The 23,843-nt window shown below is 42.1% G+C and overlaps 1 long non-coding RNA gene across 1 annotated transcript; it reads right to left on the bottom strand.

The window, feature by feature from the left end:
• Nucleotides 1-2,617: 2,617 nt before the first annotated feature.
• LOC108364597 (uncharacterized) lies at nucleotides 2,618-23,640 on the bottom strand. The gene is made up of 3 exons (XR_001847784.1): nucleotides 23,614-23,640; nucleotides 3,021-3,026; nucleotides 2,618-2,775 (listed from the first exon to the last, which is right to left on the bottom strand). It is a non-coding gene; the product is annotated as an uncharacterized LOC108364597 (long non-coding RNA).
• Nucleotides 23,641-23,843: the final 203 nt, after the last annotated feature.

The following is a 23,843-nucleotide window of genomic DNA, read 5'->3' as shown; positions in this document are numbered from 1 at the left end:
GGCCTTACTTTGCCATCAAGTGCTTAGCCTTATATAGATTGTGCTGTGGGCAGAGCTCTCAAGAAAGCCGCCTATCCAATCTAATCTTTCTTGTCTTGTCACTATGGGTGAGTGCCAAAGAGCAAGTTAGAATTATTAAAATGAAAAGTGTTTATGTTTTATTAGGTTTTAAAATCAACAGTGTTTGTTGAATGATTTTCAGTAACTGAACTACTTATGAACTTACTTCTACTTATATAGCGTTGAAAACAATATCCAATCGATGACTAACACATTTGGTAAATGTGTCAAACTATTTTGGTTTCAATTGCTTTTGGACCTTCCACTTGGGTTTGTCTTGTGATCATATGTCATCGCATACGCTGCAATGAAATGCAATAAAAGAATGAACGTTAAAGGGTTTATGACCCCAGAACGGTCATATGTCTGNTACATACACACACCATCGTACATATCGTCGTTTAAAGTACAAAACCGCGTATCAACAAAAAGCAAAACCGCGTATCAATATAATGCAAAACCGCGTATTTGAATTATGTAAATTATCTTCTAGAGAGTAAAAACACTCATATTTCAAAATGGTTATCTTTTTTATAAAGCAATCGCATACTTGGCTATTATATTTCAGGACGAATGGATAAGGATTGAGCCAAGAGCTTGTATGAGCAAATCCAATTTTTGGTAGCTAATGCCAGTTACGCGGTTTTGCAGAATGACGATACGCGGTTTTGTACTTTAAACGACGATATACACAATATCACTGCTAGCCAGCGTTGCCACTTGAGAATATTTTAAGGTACCAAAAAGCCTACCAAATCAGTTTGCAAACTACAAAAAATTTTGTTGCAGATTAACAGTAGGCATAAATTAAAATACCAAATAATATGGTTTACTGTGCTACAATTGGTTATCCATTCATGCAATACTTGAAGTTTACACAAAATAAATTCGGGCGTTTAAATAAATTAATTAACGTATCGTATAAAAAACAGTTATAAGCATTGTATATAGTTTTGATATTAATTCAATTCATATCAAACATTTTGATGTATAAAACAACAAATTCAGACATTTTATGCGTTTAAATATAAGGTAGATTGTTCACACTTGCTTGGTTATCAGGTTATCTGGTTATGTGGTTATATTTTTTATTCAGTTTACAACAATAAAATACACTACAGAATAATAATTTTTAACCAGATAACCTGATAACCAAGCGAGTGTGAACAACCTAAGTATCAAAAATATTGTACCCAAAACGTTTGTAAAAAAAAACGTCCCGAGTACATACATATATCTTTGAGATCAATTCAATTCATTTCAAACGTTTTTTTTTTTCTTCGACAATACAATTTCAAGCATTTTATTCGTTTAAAAACAAAAAGTTTTTATATCCTATATTATATCAAAAACAAAAAGTTTTTATATCCCCTAATTGTATACAAAACGTTTGTAAAAAAATCATACATCTTTGAGATCTCTTTCTACTGACCACACGTAAGGCTGATGGCCTTTTGTACTAGTTCTTTAAAGTGCATAATACTATTTATTGTACTGATGGTTAGTTTATTTCTGAGTTTGGTTTTTGGGCGCAGGCGAGTTTTCATCCCCACAGAATTTTGACACATATGTACATGCCTACTTAGTCGCAATTTTTTACCTGAACAAGTCGTCGTTATTATTGTCCACACTTACTTCGGACGGTTTAGAGGCTTTATAGATATACCTGCAAATAAACAACGATTAAAAAGTAACTAATTTAAAGAAAAATTAACTTACTGGGCCATCACTAATCTTTTCCCTTATTTGTTAAATTCAATTGAAGAAAGGCGCGCAAATGCCAAGTTTTTGACATTTAACATCTTTCTTTCACGCTTTCTCTTGTCATTATTTCCTTTGCTTGCTATGAATACAGGGTTACCATTCATAGATATTTTTAGAGTTACTATAAATAGTAGATAGCACTGGCAGTATGCAATCTTAAGCAAACAAATTTGATTGCTCAATTTGGTTGCAATTTCACTTTTGCCTACCAAAAGCTTCATCCTACCAACCAAACTACCAAAGGATAATGAGCCTACCAATTTTGGTCCCATTGGACCAAAATGGCAACGCTGCTGCTAGCAGCACACCAGCAGCATGCCCGAATAACTCATCAACCACTTCGCTCACCACACTGCATAAATCGGGACGGCACACGACGAATTTTCAACAAGCATACAGCGCAACAGGTATAAAAGACTTAACAAGTGCGCAGTCTGGTCAGTCTTGCTAGGTTAGTAGCTGACTTGACTGGTCGGTGAGTGGGTGGTGTGCCTGCGCACTAATGTCTTGCCGGCCTGCCAAGCCAAGCTCGGCGTAACCAATCGCTACTAAATGGTGTACCTTCGGGCGCACTATTTGTCGCCGACTGGCCAAGCCAAAACCAAGTACGACTCAACCCGCCGGCTGACCGGAGATTGCACGCCCTTTTAGGCATCCTTATTTGTCACCGGCTGGTTGAGCCTCCGACACTGCCGAACCGTTCCAGCCCCTACTCGTGTAGAGTGTGATTATGGGAGCGGCGGTGCCTCAGTCTTGCTAGGTCGCTTCGCTCCACTGGTTGCCGAGCTGCCGAGTGCCAGTACGAACAACCCGTTGCTGTTAGAAGTCACCCGCTGCCGAAGATCGTTGCTCAGCAGTTGTTGAGAATCACCCGCCGCGCTGCTAGCGCTCCCACCGTTGCTCCGCTGTTGCCAAGAGTCACCTGCCGTGCTGCTAGCGCCCTCACCGTTGCTACGCCGCTCCTTAGAGCCATCCGATGTGCTGCTAGCGCTCTCGCCGTCATCCGCTCCTACCCGACCGCACGACCACAACGAACTTCATCTCTCTCGATCTCCCTCTCTTTGGACATAAGGCTGCTAGCACTCTAGTCGTAGCGCCGTGTGTGTGTGTGTTCGAAGTAAATACAAGAAGATAGTGTGTTTTATTTGGTGGGGGTTAGTGGGACCTTCGCTGGACTCTGGATCGGCTGAGTTCACCTCAGCCTTTGACAAAACCCACCTCATAAATGGCGCCCGAGCTGGGACCCAGCTCTGCAGGCGCATGTGCAAAAAATTTTACAAGCACCAACACTGCGGAAGCGGGCTCGCCGAACACACCACAACCAACAGATGACACACGCGCCAGCGAGAGCAAAACCAATACGCTGAAAGTCGACTTCCTCAGCTGGATATACCTGCTAAAGACGGAGAGGTTGATAGGAGAGTGCAAGCGACACCGAATTTTCGTAGAGGGATACACAGTCGCCGACCTGCGCAACGCGCTTAGCGCATATGTAAAAGCAAAGCGCAACCGCAAGTCAGCAGAGAATTTACTGAGAGACCTAGAAGAAGAGGTCAAAGCAGAAGAGGACAGGCCAGTAAAGCTGCCCCCAGCACTATTCCCACCGTCCGGATCGACAACTGTAGTCCACAGCCAGGAGAAATGAAGCGTATAGCATCAAAACGTAATGAGATCAGCGACGCCGAGCTGATAAATACTGTCCGTCGATGGGACGTACACTTCGCAGGAGGCGACGCGCTACACGACTTCCTGGAGAGAATCGAAGAACTAGCCGAGAGCTACCACATCCCACTGGACGACCTCCTCCCAACCCTACCTAAAGGGCTACGCGGGAAAGCCCTCCAATGGTTCCGCGTGCGAAAGCCACAAATCCACTCGCGGGCAGCATTCCGTGCAGAAGTCGAGCGGTTATTCCTCCCCAGGCGACTAATGAGCCAGCTGGAAGAAGCCATCCGGCAGCGACGCCAACAGAGCCGAGAAAAAGTCAAACATTATATCTTGGCACTACAAACGCTGATACGCCAACACCCGACTATGAGCGGAGATGATAACCTGGAGCGCATCTACGATTGCTTGCGCGTGGAATATCGCCTTTTTGTCAAGAGGGGAGAGTTCAAGAAGATCGAGGATCTGATGGATCTCACTGACGAACTTCAGCTTCTAAAGGGCGAGGAGGCCAGAAATGGCATACAGGCAGCACACAGCCTAGCTCCCCTAGAAGAGAGGTGCAGCAGAGAGGAATCCTGCTGGCGGTGCAAAAGACGCGGGCACCTCCGCTTCTGATGCCGAAGGACGAAAATACTGTCAAGCTCTAGGTGCGACCGAGATAAGGTCCTCTCCAGAGATTGTTCGTGCAACACAGCCACCGTGAAGCCGCCCCGCAAAATACGCAGCACCAGAACAGTTCCGATAGCCGCCTCCCCTGTGGATACTAACACTCAACCAGGAGGAAAACTAGATGGTCGCTGCCGCCTCCAAGCATGTGATCACTCTCAAACACAACCGGCCGCTGAAGCACCGCTACTACCCCCGCAACCCGGCTATGCAACAGGTGATCAATGCTGAATCGATGAGCTGCTGGCAGCGGATCGAACCATCAAAGAGCGCGTATAGGTCACCGATTGTCCTAGTTCGTAAGACGCAAGGAAGCTGGAGGATGTGCATAGACTACCGCCAACTCAACGCCGCCAGCGAACCAGACGCATACCCACTGCCCCAGATTGGAACAATCCTCGACCAACTCAGAGAAGCGAAGTACATATCCACAATTAATTTGAAAAACGGCTACTAGCAGATACCCCTAGCCTAATGATGACGGCCATATACCGCCTTCACCGTCCCAGTTGGAAAGTCATGCCGGGTTACACTCCGCTCCAGCGACATTCCAGCGCGCTCTCCACGCGATTCTCGGTCCGGAACTCCAGCTGAAGGTATTCGCGTATCTAGACGACATCATCGTCCTAGGAGACACCTTCGACGAGCACATGAGCAACCTACGAGAATTGTTCGAACGACTCCAGAGGAAGAGGATGCAGGTGAACTTCGACAAATGTAGCTTTGTGCAACAGAAGCTCCACTACCTCGGCCACATCGTTAGCTCCGAGGGCATACACACTGATCCTGCAAAAATATCCGCCGTACGAGAAATGCCAGCGCCTCAGAACATCCGAGAGCTTCGTCGATTCCTCGGTCTCGCATCATGGTACCGCCGCTTCGTCGCCGATTTGTCCACGCTTTCAGCACCACTCAACCAACTGCTGAAGAAAGGCCTGGCTTGGGTATGGGGCACATCACAATCAAATGCATTCCTGACATTAAAAGAGAAGCTCATGAGCGCGCCAGTACTCTGCTGCCCCGACTTCAACCGCCGCTTCTTCCTCCAAACCGACGGCAGCGGAGAAGGGCTTGGAGTGGTCCTGTTTCAACGCCACTCCGACCAAGAGAGAGCCGTGGCGGACGCCAGCCGAAGCCTAAACGACCTGGAGAAGCGTTACTCAGCCACCGAACAAGAGTGCCTTGCTGTGCTATGGGGGATACGCAAGATGAGAACATACCTGGAAGGATACCACTTCACCGTAATCACCGACTACCACTCGCTGAAATCGCCACACTCGCTGCAGAACCCATCCGGACGAACTCCGGCAGTATAATTTTGACATCGAATACCGTAAGGGAGCACTGAGCATAGTAGCGGACGAACTCTCGCGATGCCCACTAACAACTACCGATGACGGAGAAGACACGCTCCACACCGTGGAAACCAGCACCGGCGATTGGTACGAGAGGAAACTGAAGGTCGTACAGCAACAACCCAGCCGCAACCCGGACTACCAAGTCATCGACAATAGACTGTTCCGCCACATCGCGCCGCGCAACAAGCTCTCCCGCGCACCTCAATGGAAGCTCTGCTTCCCCACCAGTCGTAGACCAGACATCCTGCGAGAAGTGCATGACCCCGCACTGGCCGGCCATCTAGGTGTCAATAAAACTCTCAAACGAGCGCAGCAGAATTACTACTGGGCTGGGATGTACCGCGAGTACTCAAGCACGTGCGAAGATGCCTGTCCTGCGCCGAGTATAAGGTGGAACAAAGACGCTCTGCAAGATTGATGGCCACCATGCAGTGATCAAAGCACTCCAGGAGAGAGTCATCTACAGGTTCGGCTGCCCCGCCGTCTTTCTCAGCGACAACGGGAAACAATTCGTTGGCAAAGCGCTAGCAGCATTCCCTGGCGAACATCGCATAGAACATAAATTCACCGCAGCATACGCCCCCCACGAAAACACGACCGAGCAAGCCAATCGAGTAATAAAAACCATGATAGCCCAGCGCTCAAAGACAGATCACCGCACCTGGGACCAGGAGCTCCCCCAGATCGCCTTCGCTATGAACACGGCTCAGCACGAATCCACGCAAGCTTCCGCCGTGGAGTTAAACTTCGGGCGAAATCCAGCAGCGTCACGGCATACGCTCCAAAGGGGCACCCCGCAGCACCTCCAGCCATCACCGAGTTATGGACGGAGATAAAGAGGCACCTCACCGCGGCAGCCAAGCAGCAGAAAAAATACTACGGCCTGCGCAGACGGCCGTGGAAACCTATGGTGGGGTAGAAGGTTACGAAGCGAGATCACCCACTCTCTTCTGCTGCCGACAACTATGCACAGAAGCTTGCTCCAAAATTCTCAGGCCCATACATAATCGCCAAGTACATATCTACCAACACGGTGAAACTCAACAACCCCGAGCGGCTCGACAAACAAGCAGCGCACGCACACCTGCAGGACCTAAAACCATTCACCACATAAACAACCAACCAACTACCGAAGCCGCAGCGACAAAACCAAACCCACTCTCCATCTTCTCGTTCCAGGTTTTGAGAATTAGTCGCTTCAGACACACCACAGCGATGAGCCGCCGGAAACCTCATCCAGCTCCGCCAGACGAGGCACAACGCATCCGACCGTGGCGACCGCCATTTGAGGGTACGCCGCAGAGTTGTGAAAAATGCATTAAATTTTTTAATGCATAGCATTTTAATGTAAATGAAAAAAGTTAATGCATTAATTTTTGATATTTAATGTAAATGAAAATTTCAATGCATTAATTCCGTAGAAATAATGTTAATGATTTTTTTTTTGAATTAACATTAAAATGTTAAAATGAATGCTATTGCAATAATTTATTGCATTTAAATTATAACAAGCACTAGCTATACCCTGCCACGCTTTGTTGTGGCATATTCCTGTTACATGGATGATAAATTATTAACGAAACAAAGCATACGTTTCATATGAGTTTGATTTTGTAATAAGTACTTGTGTGCACACAATATTCGTCGTGTTTCCATTCTCTGCATTGATATCAAGGATATCTGGTTTGCCGACACGGGAACACGCAACATCTAAGAACCATTCCGCATCTCACTCTAAACCACACTTTTCCAAAGGATAACCTTGAGCAATAGTGATTGTGATTCCGAATGTCAATCGAATTCGGAACTGCAATCTTTAAAATGGAAATGGTGTATCGGTCGGAATCATGGGAATTTTCACCTTTGAAAGGCCACGTAAAGATCTTTACTTACACTACGTTCTTCATCAATTTCTTAACTGCGAGTCGCGTACTGTTGCGGAGTTTTAGCTGATTAATATTCCGCAACATTATCACGGTACACCTATTTTCAATTCAGTATGTGGGGTCATCCCTGGAAGATCAATCGAGTTCAAAAATTCCGTTGGATAATTAACTGATTCGTCTTCTTCCACAACGGTGTTTATCAACGCATATGTTATTGTTTAAGCGACTAATGCATTTCCCGCTTAAACAAAGAACAGCGAACACACAGACGCATTGTTTTTAAAGGCACTTCGCTCGTGTTTAATTGGGTATGAATTTTTTATGCAATTCTCAAATATCTCTTCGCTGAACTTAGTGAAGTGATAAATCGCTGACATTTTCAGCTATGGTCAACGCTAATCCAGCTTGGCTATCACACGTTGCTTTGAGCATCACCCACACTCCACTCCCAGAGTAATTTTTGGCATGGTATTAAGCTACTGCTTACAAACCACACTGGGGCTCTGCACGAATGCATCCCTGGATAAATCCCAGCTCATTGCCCAGCAGCCTAAGGCAGCTAGAGCATGACTCCTCCAATGGAGTCTCACAATGAATACACGGTGAAACGGTCACATCTTGCGCTACCGCTTCATCAGCCTACCCGCATATCTCTCTCTCTCTCTCTTTCTCTCTCGCATATCAGGCATATGAAGTGCGTGGCTGACTTCATGTGCACCTATAAACCATACGGACTCATTGAGCTCGATACACAAACGCTCGCAAAGGTAATCCCTACTTCCTCATCTACTCTAACTCGACCACAACTCTAAACCTGGGCTCGAATCGTCACATACGATATCGTATTACTCGTCACGTAAAAACAAATTTTTCAGATTATGACGTACGTGAACGTAGTCTTTGTCTCATTCAGCTTATACTGCCTGACGTATCACGTAATTTTCTTTCGTATGGTTTTCGATCGGTGAACGGATATTACGATTTGAGCCCTGGTCTCCAGCTCTCCCTCAGCTAAACAGTTGTCACTTTGAATGCCGGATTGAATAACATTAGTGGTGTTCACCAAAGTGAGCAAGTGGCCTGGCAGTCTGGTAAAAGAGCAGACCAGCTCAAGCAACGACTGTTGTCAATACCACTCTTATTTAGTTGATAGACATCCGTATTTTTCGCAGCAAGAATAGCTCGTTCACTGAGCCTGTAATTAATTTCGTCTTAATCTCTCGTTAGCTCGCAGCTTTCCGTTCCCAATGTCCAGTACTTGTCGCGAAAATCCCTCGGCTGCAGTGTATATATGTATGTTCGTCTAGCCACAATGTTGACTATTTCAGGTAAGCATTTATCTAGTGTTAATCAAGAAATTACAGACAATGTTTGCGTAAAATCTCCTGAGGGCAATGTCAATACATTCTCGAATGGTTGGACGTTTCCATGCAAATCCCGCGACAATGGATCAAGGACCTCAAGCAATTTTTTATGTGCCATCGTGCACTGATCTCAAATAATTAGTTTAAATTTTTGTACTACTTTTTCCATACCGGATGTTCTGGAAATATTGCAAGTAGGAGTTTCGATGATTTATATGTTCAATGGCAGCTTAAGAGCTGAATTAGCAATGTTTCCACCTGGTAGCAATTCCAGGCGAAGCGATAGCTAAGGTTATGTAATTGTTTGAACGAACCGTTGCCATAAATAATCAATCTTATTTGGCGCTGTAAACGCCTAAGCCATTTTGGCCGAGGTCGACAAAGAACGCCAGTCGTTTCTCTCTGTGCCAACTGACGACAATGGGAAATGCCCCGTGAAGCCAAGTTCTTATCCACTTGGTCTCTCCCTCTTCCTCTGCTACCACCAGCGGATTGCGAGTTTAATACTTTCAGAACTGGAACGTCGCTTCCCATTCGAACGACGTGGCCAAGCCAGCGGAGCCGCTGTATTTTCATTCGATACACTATGTCCATTTCGTTGTAAAGCTCATACAACTCATCGTTCCATCGTCTGCGGTACTCCCGTCGCCAACGCGCAGAGGCCTGTAAATCTTCCCTAAGATCTTTCTCTCCAATACTTCAAGAGCCGTCTCATCGAATGTTGTCATTGTCTAAGCTTCTGCGCCATATACCAGCATGGGCATGATGAGTGACTTATAGAGTGTGGTTTTTGTACGTCGAGAGAGAACTTTACTCCCGAATTGCCTATTCAGTCCAAAGTTGCATTTGTTGGCTAGAGTGATTCTGCATTGGATTTCCATACTGACATTATTATCGGTGTTAATGCTGGTTCCCAAGTAAACGACATTCTCTACTTTCTCGATATTACAACTGGCAACAGTAATGTGGGTGTCCAGGCGGGACTCCTCTGACTCTTTGTTTGATGACAGGAGATACTTCGTCTTGTCTTCGTTGATCACCAAACCCAATCGCTTTGCTTCTTTACCCAACTTGGAAAAGGCAGGACAGACTTCGACGTTTTTGTTACCGATGATATCGATGTCATTGGTATACACCAGAAATTACACGCCAGGAGTTCACAATAGTAATAGTAATCATAATCATAATAATATTATCTGATGTTATTCAAAATTTCTTTACTCGCAATATACTTAGGCCAAAAACATAGTGGAGCGGCGAGCGAAGAGCATCGAGCAAAGCGTCGATTTCAATCGCATATGTTTCAATGGGATAGCCATATATCTAATACTTCTATATTGATAGTAACGTATCTTCACTATGTGTTTTTATTCCGCAATCAAAGGGAGACAGCCTATCACATAAATGTTGCTTGTGTTAGTATAAATGTATATTTGTGACCTATAACAAACAAACCACTGTCAAGTCACTCCAGGAGCGGTTTAAATTGCAAATATTAAAAAAATGGAAATATAAAATAACCAATAAATGTTTCCTCAACGTGATTGGGCGAGCTTTGTGGTAACCGGCGGATTTGAATAAGCAGCAAGAGATGTATAAGTTACAGTTGAGGCGATCACCATAACCACTCTTAAAATATAGGATGAGAGGATCCGTGCCTTCCTTTCCAGCACCTTATCCAGCATGTAGCGTCTGCCCGTTTTCCCTGATACGGCTCATTTGTAAGTAAATAGTATAACATACTGACGCGTGCAACACGATTCCTTTTTCCTTACTTTTTTGTTTAAAAGTTAAACACAATTTTTTTTGGCTTTAATTAAAATTTAATTTTCTAAAATATTGACGATTACTGCACCTCTCCTGATTTTTTATTCTTTTCAAATGTCATTCTGAGTACATTGGTTGGTTGGTTTTCTCGTTCTATCATTATATATCTGCACTCTAATGTTGGCGGATGTACTTTTAACGTACTGCCAATATAGAAGTATTACATATATGGGAAGAGCGTATAGTGAAAAGCAAAGCGTACACACACTTTTTTAATTGCTCGATGAAAGCTCCTCGCTTCACTCGCCGCTCCACTATGTTTTGACCTATGGCGCTATGGCGACCGAACGAAATTGTTTATAATTCAAATTTAACTGTTTTATAATGTAAAGGAATGGTGACAACAATTTTAAGTTTCATTATTTTATTTCACGCGATATTTTTATGTTTTCGTTATGCTTTTTATCACTTCTTCATTTGTATCCGTAACTTTTTATTAATTTTCTTCCATTGCGTAATTTGTATACCAACTTATCACTTCGTTTGATAAGATATCGTAAATTCTCTTTTTTCAAACTGTCCGGATTTGGATAAGTAGAAACATTAATATAAATTCTCTAGTAAAGCTTTCCCAATCACTTTCCGTTTCGAACCAGTTATAATACTTCATTTAATTTCAATATTTTCAGTTTATTTTACATATTGCATAATCCTATTTAGAATATTTGCAAATCCAGATTTCGCAAATACCTTTCGTTTGGTACCCATATTGTAACATTTCATTTATTTTATCAATTTAATTGAGTTAAATTTTCAAACAGGTAACAAACCTCCTCAAACATATTTTCGGTTGTAAGTCTTTTTAAAACTATTTAGTCTGATACCCACTTTGCAATATTTCGTTTATTTAATCAATTTAACTGAGTTAAAATGTTCAAATAGGTTGCATAAATATTTTCAGCAGTCATCTTTTTTAAACCTTTTTAATTTGGTACCTATATTGTAATAAGTCATTTATTTTATCGATTAAATTTAGTTAAATTTTCAAACAGGTAACAAACCTCCTCAAACATATTTTCGGTTGTAAGTCTTTTTAAAACTATTTAGTCTGATACCCACTTTGCAATATTTCGTTTATTTAATCAATTTAACTGAGTTAAAATGTTCAAATAGGTTGCATAAATATTTTCAGCAGTCATCTTTTTTAAACCTTTTTAATTTGGTACCTATATTGTAATAAGTCATTTATTTTATCGATTAAATTTAGTTAAATTTTCAACAGGTAACAACCCTCCTCAAAAATATATTCGGCTGTAAGCTTTCTTAAAACTCTAAAGTTTAATACCCACATTGCAATATTTCATTTATTTTATCAATTTGACTGAGTTAAAATTTTCAAATAGGCGGCAACCCTCCTCAAAAATATTTCCAGCAGTTATCTTTCTTAAACCTCTTTAATTTAATATCTATATTGTAATATATCATTTAGTTTATCAATTAAATTGCGCTAAAGTTTTTAACAGGTGGCAATCCTCCTTTAAAATATTTTCACCTGTGAGCCTTCTTTAAACTCTTTAGTTTTATACCTTGCAATATTTCATTTACTTTATCAATTTAACTGGGTTAAAACTTTTAAAATAGGCGGCAACCCTCCTAAAAAATATTTCCAGCAGTTATCTTTCTTAAACCTCTTTAATTTAATATCTATATTGTAATATATCATTTAGTTTATCAATTAAATTGCGCAAAATTTTTTAACAGGTGGCAACCCTCCTTTAAAATATTTTCGACTGTAAGCCTTCTTAAAACTCTTTAGTTTGACACCCACATGGCAATATTTTATTTATTTTATCAATTTGACTGAGTTGAAATTTTCAAATAGGTGGCAACACTCCTCAAAAATATTTCTAGCAGTTATCTTTCTTAACCCTCTTTAATTTCATACCAATATTGTAATATTTCATTTAATTCATCAGTGTAATTTAGTTAAACTTTGAAACAAGTGGCAACCCTAATGATACATATTTTCGGCTGTAAGCCTTCTTAACACTCTTTAATTTGATACCCACATTGCAATATTTCATTTACTTAATCAAATTAACTGAGTTAAAATTCTCAAATAGGTGGCAGCCCCCGTCAAAAATACTTCCAGCAGCTATATTTCTTAAACCTCTTTAATTTGATACCCATATTGCAATAATTTATTTATTTTATCAATATATTTGGGTTTAAAAATTTTCAAATAGGTGGCGATCCTCCAGTTTTTTTACGATATCATTGGTTCTGGTACCGAACAATACAAAAAAAAAATATTCAAATCGGTTCATCCGTTCTCGAGTTTTGACGACCGTGACATACGAACACAACATTTTGTATTAATATAGATTAAAAGCCCATTAACTAATTTTATTTTGAAGTAAAAATTCTTTGCTGACGTTGAGGGTAGAATTTTAAGGTCAAAAAAGATAGTGACGGACGTTAAGGCTGGTTTTTACAATGTCAAGTTCAATGGCAATTGTGGTTAAATAGGTAAAAAACACATTGTCAAATGGAACTAAAACGGTTTATTGATTGATTTAGATAAGAGTAGGTCCTCAGTCGTGTACATGCGCTGCTAAATTGGCTATCTGTCCGTTTTTGGCTCATAATAGTATATGCAATCGGTATGCATCAACAATCAACATAAAAATCTACAAAAGCACTCTGAGTTTCATGCACATTGGCTTTTATTTTCATAAAACATCTAACAATGTTTAGAAGAATTTTTCTACAAATACACATAATAAAGCTGAAAAAACTATTAGTAATTATTCCAAGTCCTTCAAAAGAGGTTATTTATATTTCACTAGAAAAAAAATTTAATGGTTTTTAATAATGCAAACGAGCAAAAGTATTAAACATTTTAGTGCATTAAAAATTTTTCATTAGCTTTAGCTTGGATAATTTAATGAAAAAACAAGTAAGAAAGTCTAAGTTCGGGCGGAGCCGAACATTAAATACCCGGCGCAAGTTTTCCACCTTTCCGAAAGCTACCGCTACATGATAAGCCGGGGTGTATACATTTTAAGTAAATTAGCGTTCTTAAATTTCGAAATATTGAAATTTCAAGCATATCTGAAATTTACCGTTATATGAAAAGCGACCTCAATTTTAGTCCGATTTCAACAATTTTCAACGGTTTGCTTTTATGTGGCAAGCACAATAACCATACCGAGCTTGGTACAAATTGCTAGAACGGTTAGCGAGATACATATATGTGATCACAAGTGGGCGGTGCTACGCCCATTTTCCAAAATTTTGTCATAAACGTATTTCTTGTTAAAGAATTGGTGCAATCATCAATTTTGAGTTAATTAGCTTTAAAATTTACTGATTTATTAAATTTTGTATTTCTCTAAATTACCGTTATTTGGGATGTGGGCGTGGTTATTGTCCGATTTTCGGCCATTTAGTATGCTGTACCCAGGCCAACAACTGTGCCAAGTTTGGAAAAAATTGTTACATTAACATTATTGCTTTAAATACCATTAATGCATTAAGAAATTAATGCATTTTTCACAACTCTGGTACGCCGCGGCCACCAAACAAACCACGGATTCATCGGGACCAGATTTTCCACGGGCCACCGCTGATTCCAGCCACTGCGACAACACACCAGCCGGTATTGGCCGTGCAAGAAATGGTCACCGTTAAAATTGCACCATCAACCCCAGTCAGCTTGCGTCCTCCTACCGCCAACGACATCAACCGCGAGAAACCATGCTCGGGCGACGAACAACAGGGAGAGTCACAAATCCACGGCGAAAACGCGGCGGCCGTCAGCCCACCACGCGGAGAGTACACTGCCGAAAACGAACCGCGTGAAAACAGCCAAAGCGAGACCGCCAGGGGAAAGCACCCCACAGGCGCGCAACAGCTCCAAGCCGAAATGAAGGACTTCCAGTAGCATTTTAAATTGAAGCGCCCCACGAAGAAAAGTAAGTCCTGTTTACAAAAGTCCAAAAATAAACCGGTCCTAACCACTCAAAAGGGGGCAGACCACGCCACGTCAAATACCAAGGCATAGAGTACAGATTAGTTTTGCATTTATAAGTCTCTCTTATCATATATTTGGAACACTAATAGACTTAAGCAATTTATCATTTTTCTTTCTCATATATATATATAACGGGTGATTTTTTTGAGGTTAGGATTTTCATGCATTAGTATTTGACAGATCACGTGGGATTTCAGACATGGTGTCAAAGAGAAAGATGCTCAGTATGCTTTGACATTTCATCATGAATAGACTTACTAACGAGCAACGCTTGCAAATCATTGAATTTTATTACCAAAATCAGTGTTCGGTTCGCTTTACGTCCGATTTATGGTCTACATAATCGACCAAGTGAGCAAACAATTAATGCGATTGTGACCAAGTTTCGCACTCAGTTTACTTTATTGGACATTAAACCAACCACACGAATGCGTACAGTGCGTACAGAAGAGAATATTGCGTCTGTTTCTGAGAGTGTTGCTGAAGACCGTGAAATGTCGATTCGTCGCCGTTCGCAGCAATTGGGTTTGCGAAACACATTTCGAACCGAACACTGATTTTGGTAATAAAATTCAATGATTTGCAAGCGTTGCTCGTTAGTAAGTCTATTCATGATGAAATGTCAAAGCATACTGAGCATCTTTCTCTTTGACACCATGTCTGAAATCCCACGTGATCTGTCAAATACTAATGCATGAAAATCCTAACCTCAAAAAAATCACCCGTTATATACTAATAGAAGAAAACAACTATACGCGTAGAACGTGCCCGTTCAGTTTTTAAGCAAAAAAAAAAAACCAATCCATATTGCCCTTTTTACATATAGTACCAGGTTGCGAGCTTTGCCCGGAGTGCATATCCTTTTTGAAGTTTTCAAGATTTGGATAGCTTTAAAATATATTTTGGAAATAAACCAAAAAAAAAGGATTTCGATATCTTTTAAGTAAATTCCTTACTCTAAAATTTAGGTGGCAACCCTATTCCGAAATATGCTGGAATGAATGGTACATATCTTGAGCGTGTATGTACTATCTATATGTAAATGTATAAAAAAATGTTGATTGAAAATAACAAACTAAAAATTTGTATTACATAGAAGCGTGGAAACCCTGATAAAAAATATTTTCTGACCAAAGTTTTCAACAATACCTTTCATTTGATATCCATATTGCGACGTTTTATATAAATTGTGCAGAATCGAAAATAAGTGGCAACCTTACACTATTATCCTAAGATATGACATTTTTTATATAGGGAAAGCATTGTTTAAGAACCTTCTCTTGGTATCCATATTTTACGTTTTTTTTCTAAACAAAAAATTAAATAAATATGCGATGCAAAATAGGTGGTAACCCTATTAAAAATATTTTTTAATAAGGGGTCTTTAAAATACCTTCCATTTGATACCCATATTATGATGTTTTAATTAATTTGTAACTAATTTCGAATAAGTGGCAACCTTATACGAGTCTTCTCAGAGATAATGCCTGTTCAGATAACCTTAAAATCCAAAACATTATCTGTGTACAAACTTTCATCAAAATAGTTAGAGCTGATTCCGAATGATTTTGGCAGGTCGCGGATAGCCGGACGGCCTGTAGTAGCAGGTTAGTTGCGAAATAAGGTTAAACGAATAAGCAACCCCCGACGATGAGCAGAGGGAATAGAGGACGCGGTATAAAAGCCAGCAAGTATGATGAAATCCCTGTGATAGTGGCGAGTCGACACCGCCTCTTTGAAATATGTGTCGCCCTCATCATACAGCGGTATGATGAGTTACAAAAAACCCAGGCGCGACGGTTTCCATATTGGACGGCTTCCTGGTCAGCGTCTGTACACCATGTAAGGTGCGGCTGTTAAATTGACCGGTACACTCCGCGGCGCACTGGGAGCCCCTCGAAATCTCAACAGTCTTCTCTTCTGCTGGAATGTAGAGGGTGATGTGAGCTTGCTCTGCAGAGGTGTTAGCTGCGGTGGGTATCAGGAACCAGCCCCTTCGGGCCTTAGTCAGGAAGTGTGCATTGGATGCAGGAGTAGTAGCCAGCGTTGCCCCGGGCGAGCGCCGGTTCGTCCGTGTTTATCCGGAACCGGTAAAGCGAAGGACAGGCCTCAGGGAACTGGGGTAGGGGCATTGTCCCCGAGGGTATACCCGTTCCTATCTATTTCGGCCCGTCCCCCTACACACGATGCGCTGGTACAGAAAGTATATGCAGAAAATAATGAAAAATAAAAATAGCAGTAGTAGAGATGACATCATCATAAGTTGCGGCACTCAAACTCCTGGTGATAGTGGAAGTAAGGTGCTTGAAGCTGATCCGTTCAGGAGAACACCAACTCAGAGTGGAGCGTACGCGACAGATAAACAGCTGCCTCGAAAGACACCACCCAAGAAAAATAGAGCCAACCACGAGGAAGTACGAAAGGCGACGGCTAGCGAGAGCAAGGGAGATGATATCAAAGATAAAGGAGAAGTGAATAAGGAGAATGACTGGACGCAGGTCCAACGCAAGACACAAGCCCACAAGAAGAAGAAGATGAACTATACACCTCCTCCGAGGCCGTATGCGATAGTCATCGTAAGCGCTGGAAACATGTCATACAGCGACATACTTCGGGCTGTTAAAAAGAATGATGCTCTGCAGGAACTCGGTGTAAACGTTTCTCGGATCAGAAAGACTGGGAAGGGCGAGATCTTGCTTGAATTGAAAAAGGCGCAGATGAAGAACGCGGGTGTAAATGAGAAGGAGATAAGCAGGGTGCTAGGTGTCCAAGCGCAGATCAGAGCGCTAACCCATGAGGTATCGGTAGAGATTCGCGACCTAGACGAAATTACCACGAAGGAAGACATAGCCGAGGCGATACGATTGCAAGTAAAGGAGTTGAACCTCTTTGACGAAAGAGCAATCAAAAACATCAGAAAGGCGTATGCAGACTGCGGTGGTTAGCCTTCCAGCATTGGATGCAAGACGACTGCTGGACGCCCAGAGGATCAAGATGGGATGGGTGGTTTGCCGAATAAGAGGAAAGCCGAACCTAAAGAAGTGTTTCAGGTGCTTGGAATTCGGGCACATGGCTAAAGCGTGCACCAGCGTGGATGACAGGAGTCAAAGTTGCATCAAATGCGGCGAAAAGGGTCACTTCTCAAAGGCATGCAACAAAAAACCATTCTGTGGAGCATGCAAAAGCAACAGGAAGGAGGATACGGGCCACCCAATTGGCAGTAAGAAGTGTACTCTTTATCAAGCAGCGTGCAAAAGGTTGAGATGAGAGTTGTACAGATCAACCTAAATCATTGTGAAGCAGCACAGCAGCTACTGATGCATACAGTATACGAGCAGAAGATAGATGTGGCGATAATTTGCGAGCAGTACAAAAACCTAGACGTCGGAAACTGGGTCTCTGATCATGGGAACAAAGCTGCCATATGAACCTGTGGGGGCAACTCTCTCCAAGACAAACCGCTCCTTGGAAAAAGCTATTATACGCGGGCGAAGATCCGTGGAATCAATTTCTACAGTTGCTATATTCTGTCGAGTGTGACACAAGTAGACTATGAAAGGATCCTGGATAATCTAGTACAATAAGCCCGAACTACAACGCCAAACGTGTTAGCAGGTGACTTCAATGCAGCAGCTATACAAATAGGCGGGGTGATGCTTTGCTTAAGGCGTTCTCCTTGCTAGACGCGGTGTTACTCAATACCGGCGGAAGGAATACGTTCGAGAAAAACGGTCGCAGATCAATAATTGACATAGCGTTCGCCAGCCGCGCACTAGTGGGATCAGCAAGTTGGCGGGTGTGCGACTTTTGCACACATAGCGACCACCTTGCTATTATGATGGAAATCGGCAAGCACGCGCAGATTAGAGGGAGCCTGCACAAAACACAGACGAAAGGGTGGAGGGTGGAAACACTAGATGAGGAAATCTTTAGACACATGCTAGACGGGAACCTGTAAAGTCAAAGTTTTTGATTTAAGTTGAAACCACTAAGGCGCAGTATCCTCCTCACACATAGGCCAATAATAGTAACGCTGTAATACCATATGGAATACCAATCCCTTTTGGTGTCATGAGCTTTACTGATGGTCTTATTTCCACCTGTGAGATCTCTGCCAATCATGCGTAATCTTTTTGTATGATCTTGCAACTTCAACATTGGTGCGATGTGTATGCCAATAAAAGTTCTTATAGGGAAACTCAAGAGCACAGAAGTGCGTTTTCTTTATAGGAGGGCCAAGAATCCTCGTTGTCCCACAGGTTGAAAAGTTTCCTGGTACATTGCTAAATGAGTCGTGTGATTTCTTAAGTATCTTTCAAATGAAGCAATTGATATACCTACGGTGATATTTCTTTTTTAATTCACGGCTTTTCCAATTCGTGGTAAAATTTATGAACTGATTTCTGGGTAGAAGCCAGACCGCATGATCGTGCATGAGGGCGTCAGAAAAACTTAACCCCATCCTTCATTTAGACATCTGAAAACTAAGTTCGTATAACTTAAACATAGTGCCAAAGCAGACCAACCACACGGGGTTTCTATACATTTCGCCCTCAGCGCCATCCACTGGGTTCATTTTCTGCAAAACCATTGCTTACCATAAAATGAATACGTGTTATGAATCCCAACCTTAGGTCCAGCGGCACTAATCGGGTAAATTTGTATCAAAAGACTTTCCATCATACAGGTACATAGCTCACATTTAAAATTTGAAATCGGTTAATAAATACGATTTTTATAAATAACTCTACTCCAGCACCACATAGCGAGTTTTATAGTAGCATGTAATTGGACCATATATGTATGTAAGATAACCTCCGACAATCTGACGGAACTCTATTCAGTGTTTTTTGAGTTTATTCCGAACAACGAAAACGGCTATCATTTTATGCAAATAGGTATAGAGATACGACAGATTATAGCGAAACTCGTAAAAGCAAAACTTTGTGAAAAATTAAAAAAATTCTTCAAAATTTTCACATAAATTTTACCTTACTGAAAATTAAAGACAAAGTTACAATAGTTCAATGAGATTAAGAAATCTAGGAGAAAATGGTTCCCAATCGAATGATACTTGTGCGTTTACGTAAATGTATATCGATCCAGCCTTTCCAATAATTACCACTTTTCGCCATAACTACGGTATTGATAACATATGTAGCTGTGTAGAATTTCAGGACGTTAGCGTAAGCAGTTCCAGAGATAAGCTATATGAGAAATTCAGTTTGTATGGAAGGAAGGAGCCACGCTCCTTTCCCAATGCATTTGCAATATATGCACCAGTGCTAAGTTCAGTTCCCCAGCGTAATTGGTTTTAGAGATATATTGGTTTTTTACGTTTCAGTCTGTATAAGAATTTTAGGAATATCTCGAGCTACATACAGAGTAAATTTTTGGTCAGAATATTTATTTTCAAGGTGTTGCCAAATATGAACCAAGTCGATGCAGCCATTTAGTAGTTTAGTGAAATACATTGTAAAGAGAACTGTATGAAATTGTAAAACGTGAGACGATTTCTTAATTTTTGGCGGCAACAACGAAAAGTTTTAATTTTTTTTAGCGAAAAACCCTCCACACAGAAATAAAAAAAAAATAAGTTTGTGGTTATATCGAGGCGAAATTTTGAGAAAGTTAATACGTTCAAATACCCAGGAATAATGATCGACGATAAACTAAAACAAAAAAAAAATGGATTCTATATTTTCAATTAGAGCTCTAGCAATATATACATCGGTGAAAATGCATTTAATTCCATACATTAACTTTTGCGTGGTACTCTCACAAACATACAGACAAACATACCAAAATTTTATATTTGGCTTCTGTTGATCTAATAAACCCCCTATAAATTTTTCTTTAACATCTATTATGGACAAACATCGGCCTGTTGCAATTTTATTATTCTCAAATACTCTCGTTTGATTCCCGTATGGCAACACTTAGTTTATATTACAAATTTAACTGAATTAAAGTTTTCAAACCCGCTTCGAGAATATTTTCAAAAGTAAGCTTCCTAATCCTCTTTAGTTTAATATTCGTATTGCAATATTTCATTTCTTATACAAACTTTAATGAATACAATTTTTCAATCAGTTGGCAAATCCCCTAAAAATATTTTAGCATTAAAATTTCCTAGCCTCTTTAGTTTGATGCCAATGTTGCAATATTTAATTTATGCTATCAATTAAATTAAATTAAAGTTTTCAAATAGGTGGCAACCTTCCACAAAAATATTTTCAGCTGTAAGCCTTTGTAAATTTCTTTCTTTTGACAGCCATATTGCAGTATTCACTTTACCGTATCAATTGACCTGAACTGAAATTTTAAACACAGGTGGCAACTCTCTAATTTTTTCTTCCTATATTTTAAGTTAGAGCTCTAGCAATACATCGGTGAAAACTGCATTCAAATCTATGCATTGGTTTTCGAGTGATGCGCGAACGAACATACAGACAGACAGACAAAAATTCTAAAAATGGTTGATTTGGCTTCTGGTGCTCTAATAAAGACCCTCCGCATTAATTTTTCTTTAATATCTCTAATGTACAGACATCGACCTGTTACAATGTTATTATATGTATAGATAACCCGAAGATTTTCGCTGAGCTTTATACGCGGTGCATGAATGAAGGAGTATTTCCGAAAGTATGGAAGAAGCAGCGCCTGGTCCTACTTCAGAAGCCGAATAAACCGGCGGGTGAGCCGAATGCGTACCGGCCACTTTGCATGATCGACACGATGGCCAAAATACTGGAGAGGCTGATTTGCACACGTTAAATTAAATGTAGAGGTGAGATGCCTGGCTTGTCTGAAAATCAATTTGGCTTTAGGAAACATCGTTCCACCATAGATGCAATTGGAAAATTGACGGGCACTGCGGGCAAGGCCATAGAGGGCGCCAGATGGATGTATGGCGATAAGAAATATGGTGCAGTTGTCACATTTGATGTACAAAATGCTCTCAACTCAGGCTACTGGCCACACATTATGAGAGCATTGGAGGCAAAGGAAACACCGGCCTATCTACTGCGCATAATAAATAGCTACCTGTCTGACAGACTGCTATTGTACGACACGGACGAAGGTCCCAAATACTACGTTGTGACGGGCGGAGTGCCACAAGGCTCCGTATTAGGCCCATTGTTATGGAATGTGCTGTACGATGGGGTATTATACCTCCCACTGCCAAAGGAAGCCCAGATAATTTGACGATATTGCCGTGACTATCGTTGCCAAAGAACTTTCCCAGATTCAGAGTATCTGCAATGAGACGGCATCGAAGATCAAGGAGTGGCTGACGATGACAAAGTTCCAGCTTGCGGGGCAGAAAACGGAGGCGGTGCTTATTACGAGCAGAAAACAGTTAGAAACAATCACCCTGAACATTGATGGCTACAATGTCGAAACGCAATCGTGGCTGAGGTACCTTGGTGTGATGATTGATGCGAGACTCAACTTCAAGACGCATATAGAAAAAGCCTGTGGTAAGGCGGCTGCAGTGACAGCGGCGTTAGCGAGAATCATGGCAAACATTGGCGGCCCTAGTCAGAGTGGGAGAGCGCTCCTGGCTAAAGTAAGCCAGTCAGTACTGATGTACGCGGCGCCTATATGGGGAACAGCCCTGCATCAAAAAACATATGCCAATAAGGTGAAATCAGTTTTTAGGCTCAGCGCTATTAGAGTTGCCTGTGCTTTCAGAACAGTGTCGCATGAATCGGTTGGTATTATATCTGGCATTATGCCGCCGGACATAATGGCCTCGGAGCTAGGCAGAGTCTACAGTAGAACAAAAAGCAGGAATAGGCCACTAACGGCTGACGAACGCAAAGAGGAGAGACAAATGAGCCTCGACGAGTGGCAAACACAATGGGACGCGGCAAGAAAAGGAAGATGGACGTATAGGCTCATCAAGAACGTGCAAGCCTGGGTCGAGAGAAGACACGGAGAGACAGACTTTTATCTGACGCAGTTCCTGACAGGACATGGCTGTTTCAGGAAGTACCTCCTCAGATTTGGTAACGACGATGCGACAGAATGCTCCTTCTGCAACAGTGTCGGTGAAAACGTAGAGCATATCTTTTTCTTCTGTTTGAGATATGCAGCTGAGAGAACAACCATAGAGAGACCAATAGAAGAAAGGATGACACCCGATAACATTGTGAGCCACATGCTGAAATCGAAACAGGTGTGGGCTAAGATGAAGGAATGGTCTGCAGTAGCGCTCCAGGAGTTAAGAAAGAAAGAGTGGCAGCGGAGATGTGCAGATGCGCAAGTGATGAATAACTCTGGCCTTTCTTAGCCCTGCGAAGTAATGCTTAACGGCGGTCCCGCAGGGCCAAATACAAGCTACAGAAGTCGGAGTTAAGGGTATAGTACGTAGGCGTACTGTTTCGCAAGTCCAGTATAGTAAGATAATACTGTCTGTGCGCGGTCCCGAATGAGGTGTACCTTTAGCGAGCAGTATGAATCGTGCATGCCGTCCATGGTTGGCGGTATCTATGTAAGATTCCCCCTTCGAAACAAAAACAAAAAAGAAAAAAACATATATGCACATATGTATGTAGTACAAACGAAAACAAATCTAATAAGCTTCTCGTTGATATAAATGCGAACTGTGCNACTTAACAAGTGCGCAGTCTGGTCAGTCTTGCTAGGTGAGTAGCTGACTTGACTGGTCGGTGAGCGGGTGGTGTGCTTGCGTACTAATGTCTTGCCGGCCAGCCAAGCCAAGCTCGGGGTAACCAATCGCGACTCAACCCGCCGGCTGACCGGGGATTGCACGCCTTTTAGGCATCCTTATTTGTCACCGGCTGGTTGAGCCTCCAACGCCACCGATCCGTTCCAGCCCCTACTCGTGTAGAGTTCGATAATGGGAGCGGCGGTGCCTGAGTCTTGCTAGGTCGCTTCGCTCCACCGGTTGCCTAGCGCCAGTACGAACAACCCGTTGCTGTCAGAATTCACCCGCTGCCGAATATCACCCGTCGGGGCGCCCTCGTTGCTCAACAGTTGTTGAGAATCACCCGCCGCGCTGCTAGCGCTCTCACCGTTGCTCCGCTGTTGCCAAGAGTCACCCGCCGTGCGCTCTCACCGTTGCTCAACCGTTTCCAAGAGTCACCCGCCGCACTGCTAGCGCCCTCACCATTGCTCCGCCGCTCCTGAGAGCCTTCCGCCGTGCTGCTAGCGCTCTCGCCGTCATCCGCTCCGACCCGACCGCACGACCACAATGAACGTCATCTCTCTCTCTCTCGCTCTCCCTCTCTTTGGACATAAGGTT

Source organism: Rhagoletis zephyria, unplaced genomic scaffold (genome assembly GCF_001687245.7).
Source record: "Rhagoletis zephyria isolate East Lansing unplaced genomic scaffold, Rhagoletis_zephyria_1.1 Rzeph_scaffold_01605, whole genome shotgun sequence".
Taxonomy (NCBI): Eukaryota; Metazoa; Arthropoda; class Insecta; order Diptera; family Tephritidae; genus Rhagoletis; species Rhagoletis zephyria.
This window is presented reverse-complemented; position numbering and strand designations above follow the sequence as displayed.